At 44.6% G+C, this 18,199-nt stretch overlaps 1 long non-coding RNA gene across 1 annotated transcript in view; it reads left to right on the forward strand.

Moving 5' to 3' along the window:
* Positions 1-2,821: 2,821 nt before the first annotated feature.
* The window catches only part of LOC116759285, a 207,125-nt gene continuing 191,747 nt past the window's right edge, over positions 2,822-18,199 (forward strand). Inside the window, exons 1-2 of the long non-coding RNA XR_004351405.1 lie at positions 2,822-3,137; positions 4,021-5,108. This is a non-coding gene — a long non-coding RNA (uncharacterized LOC116759285). The remainder of the gene's footprint in view (positions 3,138-4,020; positions 5,109-18,199) is intronic.

Below are 18,199 nucleotides of genomic sequence, written 5' to 3' on the forward strand. Positions count from 1 at the left end.
GAGTTGGGTTTCAAAGTCAGATCTTCTCTCTCTGGCACAAATCTCACATTTCTTTATCCTACTTCTTAACATCTTGAATCTGAAAATTTCAAGAATCCATGCTACATTTTTGCCTATCACTAATTAAAATACAGGCAAATAGATTACTAACTCCGTGAGGGTTCAGTTAACCATGTATTTCTTGAATAGCCCTTATTCATCATTCCACCATTTTGCTCATCAAAGTACTTTGGGTTAACTATATCTAAAATGACTGAAAGATCTTTCAATACACTTTTATATCCTTTCTATCTTTTATCCTGTTACTTCTACAGCACCGAAAAGCAAGCAGAGAGTAAATACATTGGGAGTCGGGTCCATTTTATTTGTCTGGCAACTGACACTAAAAAGTGATGGGTCAACAGCAAACCATTTCCCATTAACATTTCCTCCAAGGTCTCTATGGGTATTAAAGTTTCAGTGTGAAAATTTAACACTGCAAAATTCAGCTAAAATTGAAATTTTTATGTAGTGAGTTCAATATAATCACAAAGTTTTGTAAATGGAAGGAATCTTATAGATCCTTTAGCCCAGCACTTTTGTTAAGCTTCCATGAGGTAACAGACACGAGAAGACCTATAATAGCTCACCCAGTCTGTAGAATTTCCTAACTTTCAGTTGGCCGATCTTTCCTCAATGCCACAGATACCCTATTATTTTCCATCTAAACAAATTATCTACATCGGAACCTATCTAACTATTTACATAGTGCTTATCTTTATGATATTGCCTTTGTGATATCCTTGTTATAAAGAGGAAGGAACTGAAAAATAAGCAAGGCTGTCTTATCCAGGAACATAAGAGAATTGGTAAAAGAGACAATTAGTACAAAGAAATGGGCTCCTATTTGTAGTGTAGCCTTGTAATCACACTCTGTTCTCTGAGTGCCCCAATGCTAAACCAAGCTTATTTGTGCTTCTGGGGCCTGGATTCTATTCAGTTCTATGCCTTATTTAGTCTAAATGATTTCCTCAGCTTCAATGTGTATTTTTTTAGCTTTATTTTATAAATATCATACTTAAATCTCCTCTCAAATTGGGTTTGTTTTAGTTCTAATGCTGAGGAATCAAGATTCTCGGTAAGAGAAATAAAGATGATGGGTTTTTCTAGGCTTTACATTTCAAGAATGGTTTTCTCAAATGGCAACTGGCAGTCTACTTTATTCCTCAAATGATGACGTTTTCCATGGGAATTAGAATTTAATTGGGATAATTTGTTTCCACGGAAAGCACAGATTTCTTTCCAAGAGGATCAGTTTGATAATGTTTTACCAGCTAAAGCTACGAGACCAAATATAAACCAGTTCTGAGAAACAGGAAGTGAACCTAACTGGTCTAGTCTGCGTGTCCCTGGCAGTGACGCACATACAGAAATCAAATTAGGAAAACAAGATATGTGGGTGTGAGGCAATCGATAATAATCCAGGATGCTACAACACAAGCGAGGACGCCTTTAACCAAATGCCATTCATTTTAATAACACCCTGAGAAGTTTGATTTCCACATAACATGCTAGTGATTAGAGAGCAGGATGAGCTTGAGTTCCCTAGCAACAGCATGTGCTTTTGAGACAGTCATTAGCCTTTCAGTTAATCCCGCCAACCCCTTACTGCTAATGTATGACTGACATTAAAGAGAAGAAAAAAAAGAGAAAAGCTGTCGCAGAAAGTGCTTTGAAATTTCCAGGAGCAAAATGCAAAAGAATAATAATTTTTTAAAAAGTTGTCCTGAGAATTGCACTCAGGTAAAAGAAGTAATGTTCCTATACGCCCAGCCTGTCCCCTTGTTCACTGCTTTCAGTTCTAGATCTCTGAATCCCCTCCCGGTAAAGGGCAGCAGATGTGAACTTGTGCAGAGGTGAAATTGTTCAGAGTTTAAGGCAGTCCCCTTAACCAACATAAATCACAGTCTGAAAGTGGAGTGCATAGTGGGGTGGGCAGTTTGTGTAGGACCGAGGCTGACGGGGGTGGGGCTGGGTGGGCGGAGGGAACGTAAGGCAGTTTTCTTTCTCCTTTAAGCAGAGTAAATTACCCTGGTTGAAGCTGCTTGGGGAAGGAGGGTGGTGAAGGGAATGAAGCTATGTTTCCTATTGATTGTTTAATTGCACCAGAGGCTGTTTGTCCAAGGCCACTGGCCAAGAGCATTATGTTCGTGGCTAAAGTGAGGTTGGGCAGGTTTCCGTAGCCTTTCCTAGTGTTAAACAAGACAACCCGTAAAGCTCAGCCAGGCTATAGGAATATGGTGTGTGTTGACTTTTGCTAGCCAGCTGTACGTACCCTAAAGCGCCACGGCTGGTGGGATGATGGTTTTCTAACTCTGAATCATTGCCTCTAGCTTGGTCCTTAGTTCAGGATGCACAACTCCTCTGTGTAGCCTGGGTCAACTGCGGGGCGTCATTCGAACGGTAACTATTGCCGCGGGTCATCCTTATCGTGGCCTGGGTCCCTTTCAGCTGGACACTGGACTCCTTCAGTTTGGCTGGGGTGATTCCTAGTTCTCCCCGCCTCCCCACCTAACCCCCCTGCGCACTCCCTTCCCAAGGCGACCACCTGCGCCGCCCCACTTACCATCTGCCCCGCGGGGAGGGCTCCCCGGGGTAGCGGAACCCTCCCTGCTCCCGGGCGGCTCTGGGGGAACTCGGTGTTTGCCTCCAGCCCTTCGCTGCTGGAGAGATCAGGTTCCTTCCCTCCTCCCCCTCCAGCTCCGGCCGCCGCCGCCGCCGCCTCCTTCTTGCATGACACAGCAGAACCGCAGCTGCCGCAGCAAGTCCCAACCATCCGCCCAGGAAGCGCCGCAACCCGGACTCGGGAGGGGCGGAGAGGGAACCAGGCTGGGGCCACCGCCGAGGGGGATTCTTGCCCCCACTTTGCGCCACACACTCTTTTCCCAGCTCAGGGGCAAGGGAACAAAATCAGGCTAAAACCGACCAGGCCAAGCCCTTGAGGGAAGCTGGGGTTCGGCGTTCTCAGGGATGGGACCAGAGAGAAGGGTGTGAAGGAGACCCCAGTTGAGGCAGGACATTGCAGGTAAAGAAGGGGAAGAAGAGGCCGAGAAGTCGAGGGCCAGACTGTGAAGGAGAATAAAGGAGGTCAAAGAGAGGTAAGGAGGTAGAGTTGCTGAGAAGGGAGAGCGAGCAGGGAAGGGGAGGAGGGGACCTGCTGGGGAAGGAGGATTGGGAGGGAATATATGGGGAGGCTTGAGCTAAGTATCCAGGCAGCACAGGGCTGAATTGGGAGGCAAAGGCAGAAAAGCGGAAAGGGATAGAAGAATTAGGCTTTAGATAGGAACGTAAATATTGGGGGACATATTAAGGAATCAGAAAGGATGTAGTGGAGATCATGCATCATGGCTGATGAGGGAAACTGATGAGCTGGAAAGAGATACAGTCAAGGCAAAGCCAAAAAGAAAGCATGATCTTCCGTTCCATTCTTCAGTTTCCTATAAAGTTTTTCATAATTCTGCCAAACCAACAGGGAGTTTTCCTTACAAATGGAAAAGCATGAACTAAAACATAGAAAAAGCCGTTTAGCTTAGATTTACAGGATAAAATCTCATGGTCCACCCAATCTTTAAGGCAGAGATTTAGGATTGGGGGTTGTGATTCAATAACACTGAAGGCACTCAAAGCTGATATTACAGTTTCCACATCACTGGACTTAAGTGTTTCAAAGTTTTTGTTAAATGCTTCAGTTAAATGCTAGAAATGATGACAAAATCATTGGTTCAAAATGTCATAAAAAGGCATACACTTTCCTTTTTCTCTACACACACATATGCATGTATATGTAAATCTATATGTAATTTCTAGTGTCTAGCATGTCCGCAATGATTAAGGGGAAAATGTGTTTTTCTGATTATTTGATTTCCCACCAAACACACACTACGCGTTTTACAGCAGATCAGCTGCTTCTCACCATTTTAAAGAATGTGGTCAGAAAAGTAATGCAAAAACTGCCACTGTGGTTTTTTCTGTACCTTCCAGGTCATATCGTCGTACCTCACTTCCTGACACAAACAAGTTTTTACTGTTGTCAGCAACAAAGCCCTAATATAGCTGCGGAAGAGAAAAACTGCATTGCATTTGCCTCCTGCAAGCATCATCAACACAGTTACCGGAGGAATGTAATTCCAGAAAAGCTTTAAAGCTGGTGTGATGGTAATTATGTATCAAATGCCTGATTCTATTTCTGTTATTATTTTGTCATTTCTGATCTACTCAACAGCAGGCTGAACTCGCAGAGGGAAAAATCCAGTTTTTCTTTTTCCCTTGGTAAAATTTAATCGGACCTGATACAAAACTCATTGCTCTTGGGGAAAATAAAGTAGGAGCCACGAAATGTAATTTTAACAGAGCGTGGGTTTTGTGACTGTAGGAAAGGATTTAAGGACGCTCCTTCCGTTCGGTTTCCTATGTAATGAGAAAAGGCTACACGCACGCACAGACGCCACAGCTCCCGGATGCTGTGGCTCACTCATCTGGGCTTCTGCAGCGCCAGAAGCCCCTCCGGGATGCTGCGAGGGGCTCTCGGTGGGTGGTGGTACAAACGCTGCGGCCGCTGCCGCCAGTCCTGCCGCTGCTGTTGTTGCTGCTGCAGTCACGTGGGAGGCCCTTTAAGTTTCCATAGAGAGGCCTCTCCGGTGTCACATGATGGACATGATATAATGAAACAACATTGTGGAGAGGAAAGCATTAGGGGAGCCCACGGCTACAAAAACAAGTGAGTGAGAAGAGGTGGGAGGAAGAGAAACTACGCCACCTCCCCTGCAGCCGAGCTGCACGCAGCAGCAGCCCGCGGGAAGTGGGCGACGCCGGGGGGGAAGGGAGACCCGGTCCCCAGCCCCGGCCCGGGGACCCCGCTGCCCACCGCCAAGAGAACAACTTTTAGCCGGCAGCCTCGGCCAGCACTGCACCTGTCTCCGGAGCCTCCATCGCTCCTCGTGATGATCAAAGGGGCATTCTAGAAGAATATGTTCTACAAATATACATGCGCATCATTTCCCCCCTTGCGTCTCGCTCCGGAGGAAGGAGAGAGAAAGGGATTTAAGCAGCAGCGTGTGTTCAGCCCCAAGGTAAGTTCTGGAGGGTGGGGAAAGCCGGCCCAGCAGGACTTTGGAATGGGAATTTTGTTCTCCGTTTGGACCTCTCGAGGTGAACGAGGCATCCTCTCGCTGCTGGCGAGGCGGAGGGTTCGATGGTCCAGCAGAAACATTTCCACTGTGGACTCTGTTATTTCCTCTTTCGCACGCCCGGCGGTCCCACCCTGGGACTCCCCGGGGTCCCTCGCCTCTCCCCGGAAGGGGCCGCAGGTCCCGGCCGGGATGTTGGCGAGCCGCGCGAGGGAAGGTAGGGGTTGTGGCGTTATCCGGGAATGCCGAGGCGATTTCGCCATGTTTGTGTTGCTAAGAGCACTTTTTTCCCCTTTGAGGTGGCTTGATGCCACATGGCTCCTCCGGAGCTGCTGCCGGTTTGAGAGAGTGTGTGTGTGGTTTTTTTTTTTTTTTTCAATGTCCGCATTCCAGCTAATGTTGCGCAGATAAAATTCAAACTTGAGGTAAACAGAAGAGGAGGAGGAGGGGAGGGAGGGGGGAGGCTGTTTCCATTTCGAGATCCCACCTCTTCACTCCGCGGAGACTAACATCCCGAACCTTGAGAGCACTCGCTCCTTTCTCCCACCTACCCTACCTTTGCTGTCGACCAGAAATAAGGCGGCGGCGGGGGGCGGGGTGGGGGGGGAGTGCTCGTAGAGGACGCGGTGTCTGGGTTCTAAAGGCAAAAACAGCCCCTGGCACCCAGGCCTTTGGCCACCTCCCTCGTTCCGCCGAGAGGGACGGAGGATGCAGTGCTGTGCTCTGGAGCTGGGGGACCGGAGGACCACTCTCCCGGGCGGGGCCGGGGTGCCTGATTCCCCTCTCACTCCTTCTTACTTTAGGGAACTGGACGGCGTCGCTTCCAACACACCCCCGCCCCCCCCCCCCCCCCCCCCGGCGCAGGTTCCAGAAGGCGGGCTGGGTGGGTCTCCAGGTTTCCAGAGAGCGAGTGGCGTAGCAGGTGTGTGGTGGGCATTTGTATTCTACAAGTCTTGCATTTGGTGGGACCACGTGGGGAGTCTTAAAGCGAGTGGATGGTCAGAGCTGGGTCTTTTTTTTTTTTTTCCGACTAGGGAGAAAAATCAAGACCACCCCCCACCCCGTTTTAAATATCTGATTCAGCTCGAAGCTAGGCTGAAGGGTGAGTGGAGATGTGTAAGGGTGAGGGGTGAGCTTCGTCGTGTGGAAAACTAGGCTTCTGACAGCTTGTGGCTACCCCCGCCCCCGGGGCGGAAGATGTGGGTTGGGGGGGTCCGAGAGGGGTGACGTCCCTCGGGGTGGGAGCAGCTCGGGGTCCCGAAGTGCGCCAGGGTCCGCAGCCCAGTCGTGGGGGAGTGCCGGGGCTGGGAGGAGGCGGCCACGTGAGGAGGGTCTGCGGAAGCGCCGGAGCTGAGAGATGGGGGTGAAGTGCGTAGCAGAGTCGTGACCGGGGCTGACACGAAGCAGCCGTGGGCGGCAGGCCGAGGAGGAGCGGAGGCTCGCGCGGGGCCGACCCCAGTGCCGTGGCGACGGTTTTATTCTGAGCCGCGGCCGGAGCCTCCCACGCAGGGCTGGCGCCCCGTCAGCGGGTGGGTGCGCACGCCAGGGCCTTTTCCCGGGAGACCGTTTCCGGGCGGGGTCCCGGGCCCCGAGCGACGGCTGTAAACAGGGTGGCGCCCTCTGCCCTCCCGCCCCCGGCCGGCCGGGGCGCGCGGCCGGCGGCGCCGGGGGCGGCGGAGGCGCGGTCGCGGCCCCGGGCAGTGGCGGCGGGGGCGCGCCCGCTCCCCGCGCGCCCCCGCTGCCCGGCCGGCCAGCCCTCTCTGTTTTTGTTTTTATGGAGCCCGCGTGCAGCTGGCGCGTGTCGAGTCACGTGCCGTGGGCGGGAGGGGGCTGGGGCGCGGGAGGCGAGGGCGTGGTGACGCACGCGTCTGGAGGGCCGGCAGCCCGCGGGGGGCCGTCGCCAAAGGGGCGAGGGGGCGTGTGCCCCAGACAGATCCGGACCGCGTCGAGTGTCAAGGCCGCATCTGGTGGAGTTTGCGGGAGTTGATCCTCGGTGAGCAGCATGCGGACGTGGGTGTAAATCCCACCGCCCTTTAAGTTCGTCGTCACAGCATCTAGGCGATCCTGGTCCGTTCGGGCTGGGGGGCGGGCCTGCGCTGATTCAGTTAGAAATCGAACAGTGTGTCGGTGTGTGTATCGGTGGGCATATAGAGACCTCTATGTGGTTCTCAATCCAGGCTGCACGTTATAAGCAACTGGAGCGCTTTAGAAAGAACTCCCGATTCCCGGCCCAATCGAAACCGAATCCAAATAGGTCCTAAACATAGTGTATTGAAAAAAAAATCTCCCTAAGTATTTTTGATGCACGGTGAGGGATGAGAACTTATAGAGGTAACTAGCTTGCTGGATGGAATAGATAGCTGCGAAACCATCCGTCTTTAGGGATATAGCTAACGTATTGATCTGTCACTAGATAGGCTAACTCTGTGCCGATGTGTGGGGACATACGTGATGAAACATTGTACCCTCTGTTTTACAGTTGGCAAAATAGAAGCTCAGGAGGTTAAGTAAGAGTTGGTCAGTGACAACCCATAACTAGTACCCAGGGAGCCTGACTCCAGAACCCATTCTTTCAATCATTATATATGCTGCACTGGAAATCTCCCTTTACCTAAGGGCCACGTGTTCGTGCGAATAGGAATATTTTGTGTTTGCCTAAGGACCAGCCAGTTTATCTACATATATTTATATATGTATTTTTATCTGCAAAGTCTTGCTTGTACCAAAGGGAGGAGAATCGCTTGGTAAATTCGTTAAGGCCTCTAGGCTGCTAACATTTTCTAGAAGTTTATTGTGAAGAGAGGAGAGAGGATCCCAGTAATTTGAAGAGAACTGATTCTGTGGAAGTTTTTGGTTTTGTTTTGAGACTTGAACATACGTGTAAAGTGAAGGGGAGTGTCCAGAAGATGCAGATAATTTCCAAGGATTTACATGAGCAGCCACAGAAGTCCTTTAGGTTGCTGGACATGATATAATTTTGTTGGCCATAGGTTGGTTGTAGCAGAAAGTGCAAGGCAGTATACAGAGTAGCAGAAGTTTTGCTATGAAAATTTGGGAGGAAAAAGCAACTACTCTGGTCTGGGGTACAGAAGTGTTGCTTCTCCATCCTCCTTCTTTTATTTATTTCATTTGCTTCTCTGTCAGATAAACTCTTATTGGGAATATTTAGATGCGGGGGTAATCCATCTGTTTTGAAAATGTGTTCATTGATATATACTCTAAGGATATTCCAAATAAAACAGGCAACAGAGGTTTTCCCCTGAAAACAAAGGGTTCCAATTACAGTGTTTTTGTGACCGATACGTATTATTAAATGGTACTGTGTAACAAAGAGACATGTCTTTATTCCTACTAATGATTGCTGTCTAATATTGTTAGCTGTATGGCAGACATAGGCAAATTACCTATCAAGTTTTTGAGATTGGTTTTCATGTTACTTGCAGTTTTGGTGAGGAAAGCTTATAGACCCACCAGGGCAAGCTTGACATAACTGCGAGTGGTCATGTTCTGGCATGGAAATAGCTCTCTAACCCCATCTCCCTCCCTCAGTTGTCGTCTCCATCCCTGTTGACCACCAAAGATACTTTAATCCAGCATTGCCAAACCACTTGTGGTTCCTTTGCACAGCTTTGTCTTCTGCTCCTAGGGTGCCTCCTTTAGAAATTTTCCCCTGATTTCTCCTCGAAAGACATTTAAAAATATCCTCCAGTGTCACCTTTATGCCCTGCACGTACTTGTCTCAGTGCACTTTTCACAACATATATTGTTTTTATTTATACGTTGGACACCTCTACTAAATTGACTTCATAAAAGGTTGAAATGGTGATTGTTTATTTGTGTATCACTGGCACACAGTAGGCATTCAAGTTTGTTGCGTCAGTCTGATTTGAATTTGAGTTGCATTGTTTGGGTTGATCACCCATCTTCATTCTTAACTGTCCTCACATCTGCTAGCTACTAGGCTAAAAGCACACGTCCTTGCACAGAGAATTCAGAGTGCCACCAACACATTCTAGTAAAAGGAATAGGAAGGAAGGGGCTAAATGTAATCAGGTTTTCACTTGTTTCCCAATTTTATTCTCAATTCGCCAATTGTTTACTCATGTACACTGGGAGAGATGTTCAACATTATCATTTTTCAACTTATTTAGGAAGAAAGAAGTGGCCCTATATTACTGATGAACATACTCTTTATGTGTGGTAGCAGAATACAGATGCGTCATCACGTTTTATTACACTGTAATTTTCACATTTAGTATTGCAGGGGCATTTGTAGAACAGCACTGTCCCACAGAGCTTCTGGGATGATAGAAAGGACTTACAATGATATATTTATAATGACTTATAAGTGGTAGCCACTTAGCATTTGAGGCTAGTGAGCCACTTTAAATGTGGCTAGTGTGCCATAGGAACTGAACTTCTCATTGATTTGAATGCAAATAGCCACAAGTGGCGGGTGGCTCCTGCATTGGACAGCACAGTTATAGAGGATTTGCTTAGCTTTAAGTCTAGTGTTCGATAGGTAAACATTAGCTTACAATGTTCTGCCTTTAAAAGAAAAATTTTAATTCATTTTGTAGGGCGTAGCAACATGCTTCCCGTTCATAGATGATAAGGTGTTTCCAGGGTGATATTTTTGACCTTTGTAAGGCCTTCATATTGTAGAAGGTTTCTGTGTTCTGTGGGCTTTTCATGTGGTTCATGTGGTCTCCCATTTTTAGGAGCAGAGTGGAGTGATTATGAGTCATTATGATTTTGAGTAATTATTTGAAAAATCAAATGGAATTGAGCCCTTGGTGTATAAACGGATTGGAAGTCCCGTGAGCTTAATCAACACTTCCCTAAAAAAAAAAACCTAACACTTCCCTAAGATGTTTTTTGAAGAGCAGGCGCTATGTTTGTCTTGCTGGCCATATATTCCCAATGTCCTTGTATAGTACCTGACACATAGCAAGTGCTCAGAAATATTTGTTAAATGAAGGAACGTTCAAATAATTTAACCCCTCTAATTTAGCCTCAGAGGGTGTGTTGTGGAGCTGAAGAGGAGGCCTAGAATCAGTAACTACACTGTAATTTACAATTCTTCCGAGGAATGAATGCAGTCTCTCCAGGGGCACTCTCCTTAACGCAATGACTTTGATTCCTCTTCTGTAAGTATATACATAGCAGGAATTGTTACCCCTAATTAATGACAGAGAAAAATAAAGTCACAAGAAGATTTGGTGCTCAGGTCACACAGAGGGGGTTGGAAGTGTAAATCAAATCAAAGTAGTTGTTTCTGTTGCCTTGTGCGCTTGTCTGTGATTCTTCCTCAAAGAAATAGTCATGCGCTGAGCCATGTTAGTTGGTTTGTGAAATCGAAGGTAATTACATATGTTAATAGAGTCTGAAAAGAGGACTGAAAATAGCTCTTGTATGGCATGACATTGAGAAAACAGCTTCTGTATGAGAAACAGGAATGGAAACCTTTAAACCTCTAAATCTCAGTCTGTGGTAATCCTAACACCCAAGTGATAAACGTCTCGAAGAGGATATTTTAAAATGTAAATAGAAACAGATGTTTAGTTGTTCAGATAACCACCACCAGACTTTGAAATATTTATATAAAAAGGTATGAGATACATCAAACATCTGTTTAGAGCGAGAGCCCTAAGCGGAAAATTGTAGATTTCATTTAACATGGTAGATGCTATATTGGTGGGTTGATGACGCAGCCCCATATGTGGTCTGGTACTTGTAGAAGATGATACAGACTCTCCTCTCAGTGCTGTGTGTCAGACTTACCTAGCTTATGGCGTTATGTGTGGCTGGATTATAGGCCTGTCATCATTCCTGGGACACAGGCTAGGTTCCAATCATTCTGCCACTATGTGTTGCACATATGAAAACTGATTTTAAACTAGGGTAAGTAAAACATAATTGAAAATATAAATCTGTTGTCTAAAAAAAATCATATGATACATTCCAAAATAAAATGTAAAGTTTTTTGAGGGGGATCTTTTAGCAGTTTCTGGCCTCCTAATCCGTTATGACTGCTTTCAAACGCCTTTGGTGTGTGAACCTCTTTGGTGGTGGTAGTGGGGAGCCCCCAAACCAAAAACAGACTATCAACCATGTGTCCCATAAATTCCTACTGTTGCCCTCAAAACGGAACCAAACACAACCATAACAAAACAAAACCCACCACTGCTGTCAGCAACAAAAGTTAGCCCACCGAACCAAACAAACAAATAAGAAAGCCTATGAGATTTGAGTTGTTGCTTTTGTGGAGAGGCCAATAATGTGAAGCCTCTTTTTAGGTATTAAATGTGAATTACTCGTGACAAAAAAAATCTATATCTGCCTGTCTAAGTATTTAGCAGTGATATAAGAATTCCTGCTTGTGGTAGATCAAGATGTAGTCAGCCTAGAAGATCCTGTGTGGCTACTTGGATTTAGGTGTATAGTTTAAGAATTGTTTTGAAGGTTTATTGAGAACTGTCTTTAAGTGATCTCGGTCACTAACTTTGGTATAAGAATTGAAGGAAGTTGCTGGCTTCATTTCTTTCTCATCAGTGGGGTGGTGGGATTGGGTCAGTGGTTCTCACACTTCAGTGTGCGTAGAATCACGGAGGGCTTGTTAAAACCGAGATTGCTGGAACCCACCCCAGGGTTTCTGACTCAGTAGGTCTAGGGTGGGCCTAATGATCTGCGTTTCTTACAAGTTCCCAGGTGAGGCTGATGTTGCTGGTCAGAGGGTAGGATTTGATCATCTCTTCTAAAGTTCTGTGATTCTATGCCTGTTTTTTCTACCTTTTCAAGTTGTAGCACCTACCCTTGGACTTCTGCAAAATTATTTCATTTAAAGATTGCTATATGGCAAACTGAGGTTTAAAAGTTTAAAATGGATTAAATTAATTTTATTTTGAGAGTTTCTTCAGAATCCCATATATTTTACAAAAACTCTGCGTCTGTTAAAACTCACATTGGGATTCTTACCCAATAGTGGAAGCCTCCAGTTAAAACGTATTGAAATATTACTGATGTTATTAAATGACAAAACTGTTTGCTGCTCCCTAAACCTAAATGTTTAGGTATCAAATCTAACCAAGTGCCTCTTAATATACAGCTATGGAGCATGATATATCACATTAGATAATTGTGAACTTACTAAATAAATGGTTTTTATGAGATGCAGTTCTTTTCCTAGTTAAAGCTAGTCTGTGGGTCCATATTGGGTTCTGATAGCATTAACCTGGGCATGGTCCTCTGAGGATAACTGTCTCGTAGAAGACTCCTGGTTGCAGGAATGAGATACGCATCAGGAGATAAAGAGTAAGCCAGGGCACGGCCCTTCCCTACTTTGAGGACTTTGGGGAAGAGTGGAGGCTTTGCAGTTTCTCAGTGAAGGGGCTCTGGGGCTGGAATCTGGTAGGAAGGCAGTGGAGATGCCAGGAGATGTCTTAAAGCAGCCCTTGCAGAGCAAGCACACTGTTCTCACCCAGAGTATATGTTTATTTTGCTAGGCTGGGGTCAGGGTGGAGGGGGAAGAAGGGGAGGATTGACGGGGAGGACTTCGGGGAGGGCTTCATGGAGATGCCAAGGCATTCTAACAGGTGGTGCTCTGGAAGCATTCCAGATTAAACTAGACTCCCAGAGTCAGAATGATTCAAGGCTGAAGTGACTGGAAGTGAGGTTTGACAGTACATTTTAATATGAGTGAATTTATTGGAGAAGAAAGAGTAAGATTTGGAGGAAAATATAATCTTATCTGAGAGCAAGGAAATAAAAAAGAAGAAATGGGTAAGGAGTAAGGAATAGGAGGATGACAATGAAAGGTTTTAAGTATTAAATGTTCTAAACCTTTTTGTGGGTATGTCAAGGCTAGGTAATAGCACAGGTTTCTTTTGTTAGAAAATAAATTAATGAGTTTTCCTTTTCATTTCCGGTGAATCCTTCAAATTATCACCAGATGCTATTACTTGACTTAAATCAAATGCCTTTCCAAAGTTATGCCCAGAATTCACACAGTGCTTACATTTTTAGATTGCTTTATGGTCGTTAACTAGTTTAAATCAAATTCCTGGAAGGCACACGTGGTGCTTATTATGGATGTGTTTTATGGATTAGGAAACATCATTTGTGTAGCACAGGCCACAAAGCTGGGCTGAGGCCACGAAATCTCCCTGCTTTGCACAGCTAGCAGTTTAATTTTTTCTTGAAATTCTTTATTTTCTGACTTCTTTTATAAAATGGTTGCATATTAAATCTTAGAGTTGATTTAGCATCCATATAATTGATTTTAAACTGTATTTCATGGATGCAGCCTTAGATTTTGATCTACTGCTGATTTCTTTGAAAAGAACTGCATGTGATTTGTTATTTAGATCTGCAGGCATTTCTTGACTGGAATATCTGTGGTATAATTTTCGTAACTAAATCTGTGAAGCAGTTTTGGATTCTTTAGACTTGGCAGTTTGAGGCTGGGATTGGCGGTCTACATGACAAGAGTGCTGGGGAAGGCCCATGGGCCCGTTTTCACTGAGCAGCCAAAGGGAGGGAGGTGCAGCTGTGTAATCCCCACCCTCCATCTCTCTTCATTGGTTCTCCACCCGCATCCCCACCCCCAGTACCTTTGAAAAACTTCCTGTGCTTTAGGGAGTTAAGACACAACACACTAGCACTTGGCAACATCTGTCTTCGTCTTCCCACATCTCTTGAGGTTCCTGTCTTCCAGCTTCTGACATTACTGTTTCTCTGACAGCCAGGTGCCTGGCCTCTAGTTGACCAAAGTCACCCATGGATGTCCTTTATGGCCCTACCTCTACGTGCTTCTGCCTTTTCCTTCTAGGTCTGTGCTGTGGCTGATCTTTAGTTTGGTGGAAAGAGTACTGAGGTTAGAATAATGTTACTATCTCTAATAATAATTAGTGTGTACCTGCCTCTTTGGATGCTGTGCTAGGGGCTCTATATTCTTTCCACTAGGGTCTAGTTCCCGCTCGCTTGGGAGAGTGTCCAAGTCTATGCCACAGGCTGCCTGTCTGTAAAATGAGGGCTTGGTGGAATGTGGAGTAAGGTGTTCTGGCCCTAAAGTGCTGTGACTGAGTTTTTTCCCATTGTGGTGGGATGGTAAACCCTCACAGGAGTACTTTAGATTTTTGAAAGATCCATGTTAATCAAGACTGGCCTCAGTGTAGGGGCATTGCTTCTGAGTCCCAGGATCAGGAGATCAGGGACTCCTTGAAGTTAGGGATGGGTCTCAAGGGCACCCTTCTCCATACTTGTACTATCTACGTCAGAACACCTGGAAATTAATTGAACTTGAACACTCCAGTTTGGAAGGGTTGTTGACCCCCATTTTGGAATATTCTTCTGCTGCTTTTCATCTCCATGATAGAGGCACTGGGCGATATCTAGACCACTAGGGGAGTTTCTGGGAACCTGCTTAATACTTCTGTTAATTCTTGTACGGCTCGTTAAAAAAATGCTACCCCAGGTCTTTCTCTTGCAAAATTGTACATGGTCTGTGACCTTGAGTGCTTGTTTCCTATTTGCAGGGGAATTTTTGTTAGTACTGAATCTTTTCATAATGTTCACAACCACACTTATCTGCTCATTGTCAAGGCCATTGACAACTGTTTTGCTTTTTGCTTTTATACTGATGTATCATGCATTCATTGCACATATTGTCCATTTTCTAAAAACCTACGATTATCTTTTTTTGTTTCTCTGTGTTTCCAGAGAGATTAATCATTGTTAGCTATGCTAGGAACACTTACTTTGTTAGTTTTGTCCTTAGTGTCACTAATATTTCTTCAGCTTTTTCTAATTTTTAGCTTTTCTAAACTGTGTAATACCTACTTTTTATAGGCTCTGCCCCAAAAGAATTTGTGAGGGCTCTTCAATCTTTAGTGATTATTGCCTGAAAACGCAGGTACTTGATAGCAACAGGTGAAAAGTATTTTTAAATAAAATGCCATTCATAGCCTTTCTTTGGGTTTCATCTTTGAAATCTGTTGTCTATTTTATGCCTTGTAGTTGTTGAAGGTACTATGCAGGCTTCTCCTATTTTTATGGAAAAAGATACCAAAATCCTCCTTTGCTCCAACTTTTAAAGCGTTCAAAATTAAGATTGCTTCTGCTATTAATTTAATTCTTCTGAAAAGGAACAGAGGAGTTTGTTCTTTGCCGTATGTGTATCTTTGTTACTACCTAACTAGCAGTTTGGAACAAAGACTTCGTTAGCTTTGTGAATCAATAATCTGTTTAGTCATTTCATGTCAACTGCAGAGTATTTTGAAGATACATATTTTTCGTAATAGAAGATCATTTGAGATCCTAAAAAACAAATATTTCCGACAACAGATTTGCTTTAAAAAGATTTTTAAAGTGATCATCTGTAGAAGAAACCGTGCCTTATAATAGCTGCGTTTTCTTGTGTGTGGGGGGCATGATGGTGGCCTGATATCCTAGGCTCCTTCTGTGTCCGAGGTCCCAGCCCTTTGATTGAGGAAGGGGCCCATGTGGTTGAGGGACGGCTGCAGTGGCATCCAGAGGATATGACTGGAAATGCCCTCCTTCGGACTGTATTTCGTTGTTGTCTCTGGACCGCACCAGTTGAAAGCACTGAATTGCATTTGTATACATACACATAGTACTTGGTAAAACATCTTTTTGGATCATTGTGGTCTTTCAGAGTTGAGATACAAGCTCTGGAAAAATGACTCATCAGAACATGTCAGGTCCTGGACATTCCTGGTAAACAGTGTAGTGAGGATCATGGCTTCTTCTGTGTTACTGTTCATGCATTGGAATCCTAATCCTCGACGTGGAGACTAGGAGCAGGCGCAAGTAAACGTCTTCTCTGGGCAGACTTTCTGTCCAGAACTGAATGAAAGGCAATGAACGAACAGGAACACTTAAAGGTGTCTGCAGTCTGTCTGAAGGCTTGTGGATGCTGGCACCCCATGTCCTTGGGGTACTGACAAGCCATTTGGGCCATTCCTCTCCTTGTTTATCTCCTTTCTTTGTCTTCCCATGTTCTTTACTCTCTTGATTTCCTTCCCCCCCCCCCTTTTTTTTTCCTTCTTGGGTTCTTTTCTGTTTCTTTTGTTCTTCTTCCTTTCCCTTTTGTCTTTCCCATTCACCGTATGAATAGCCAATAACAGCTGACAGTTCCCACAGGCACTTTTTTAGCCTGACTAAATGGCAGCTCAGAGCCAAAGACAGGTTTTACTATGACAAGATGCTGGTGCAGACTCTTTCTAAAGATTTGAGTATGTTTATACAGCGGATGCCATGCTGAATGGAAAATATATGTGAAATGTATGACTTCCCAAACTCTTTAGGATATTTAAATAGGCATTCAAATAGGTTTTAGCTTGAAGTTTAAATTTTGTGCTAAAGGACATGCTGCCAAAATTCAGGTAATAGTAATCATATCGATAATGAATTTCAGGATTCTTTGTATTTTTGAAATTTTTGGTAAACAGAAATGTGGTTTGGGTTACAATAATGTTTTCAAATTGCTTAAGCTGTAACTAAGTTTGGTATAAAAATGTGACTGCATAAATTTGTGTTAAATACACAACTATTACTTATGCCACTGTCAAGGATCAGAGTATATTCTAGCTCTGTGGGGGCTTCAGAGCTAATTTAATTTAGTCTTCTTATTCTGTAGATGAGACAGTTTACTTAATTTTACACACCTGGTTAGTGGCATCGCTGACCACAGTTAGGCCTTCCACTTCCCTAGCCACTCTGTTTTTTTTGGGCAGAAAGTTAAATTTATGAAATTTAGACGTCAAATGGACAGAGAAGCCTGGGAAGAGTATATGAGTTCTAAACCTAGCTTGACTTTCATTTGCTAGTGATGGGGTGTTGGACTGGGTGTTTAACCTCTCTGGATCTCATTTTTTTGGAGGGTTGAACTTAAAGATCTCTTGCAGGTCTGTGACTTGTACTCAGGTGAGAAAAACGAAATAGACTTAGAATCTTCCTATTTTACATTTGTAAAATTTCAATTTGTGCAATTTCAATTTGAGTCTTATTTCAAGAAGAAGCACTCCTATTTTTTAGTAGGTATCATTTGTATGTTTTCCTATTATCAACTTTTCCAAAGTGTATTGTTGTTAGACACAGGTTGTTGTCTTAGTCAACATGATAGCTGCCACTGGCATCACCTTGATTAACTGAGGTAAATACACATTCAGAGGCTGGTCTCCCTTAGTTTCAAACTGGTGGGAGATTACCATGCAGGAATATTCCATAGACAGATGACTGAGAGGTGCTTTTTTTTTTTTTTTCCAAATTGTTGACAGTTTATTACAGCGTTAGAGAGTAATGTCAAATAAATAAAATGTAAGAGAATTGGCTACTCTAACTTCTAGAGTTGCTTTATTTGGGATTGCGGAACAGGTTTTTCCATTCTCAGTAGGATAATCTGTCGTTGTGTCGGCGTAGACAGTTGTGGCAATCTGAAAGGACAGGAAAGATGAGATGGGTTTTCATGACATATTGGAGAAAAAGCTGAGGAGACTGGAGAAGCTTTTCTAAGAAGACTGAGCTTTGAGACCTTTCCCTCATTGCTTAGCAGTGGTTGCCTTGCCCTTCTTTGTTTGGAGACACCTATTCTTTCAATAAACACTTTTTGAGCTGGGTGCTGTGGGAATTACAAAAGGATTATTCATCCAGAGCTTCATCCTCTAGGTATTTACTCTCTCGCTGGGTTCCCAATGCTTAGGCCCAGAAAAGATGCAGTAAATGTCTGAGTGCCCCAAAGAGTGGCTAGACAAGGAGAGAGAAGGGAGAAGGACTCAAGCAGTAGGGGAAGACCCCGAGGAGCCATGACATTTGAGCAGTTTGAGTTAAGAATCGCTTAAGAACTTGTTTTAATTTTCTTTTGGAAGAGAGTACGAGGGATGAGATTGGGTTAGGTTAGGACATAGGCCTGGGAGTTGGGAAGTGACAATTTTATGTTTTAAGGTAGCAAATGAGGGGACCCTATGGGAGTACCAGAGCCTTTTTACTCCCTTTTTATTTTGAAGACGTCAAAC

The sequence above is a fragment of the Phocoena sinus genome, chromosome 9 (assembly GCF_008692025.1).
Source record: "Phocoena sinus isolate mPhoSin1 chromosome 9, mPhoSin1.pri, whole genome shotgun sequence".
Taxonomy (NCBI): Eukaryota; Metazoa; Chordata; class Mammalia; order Artiodactyla; family Phocoenidae; genus Phocoena; species Phocoena sinus.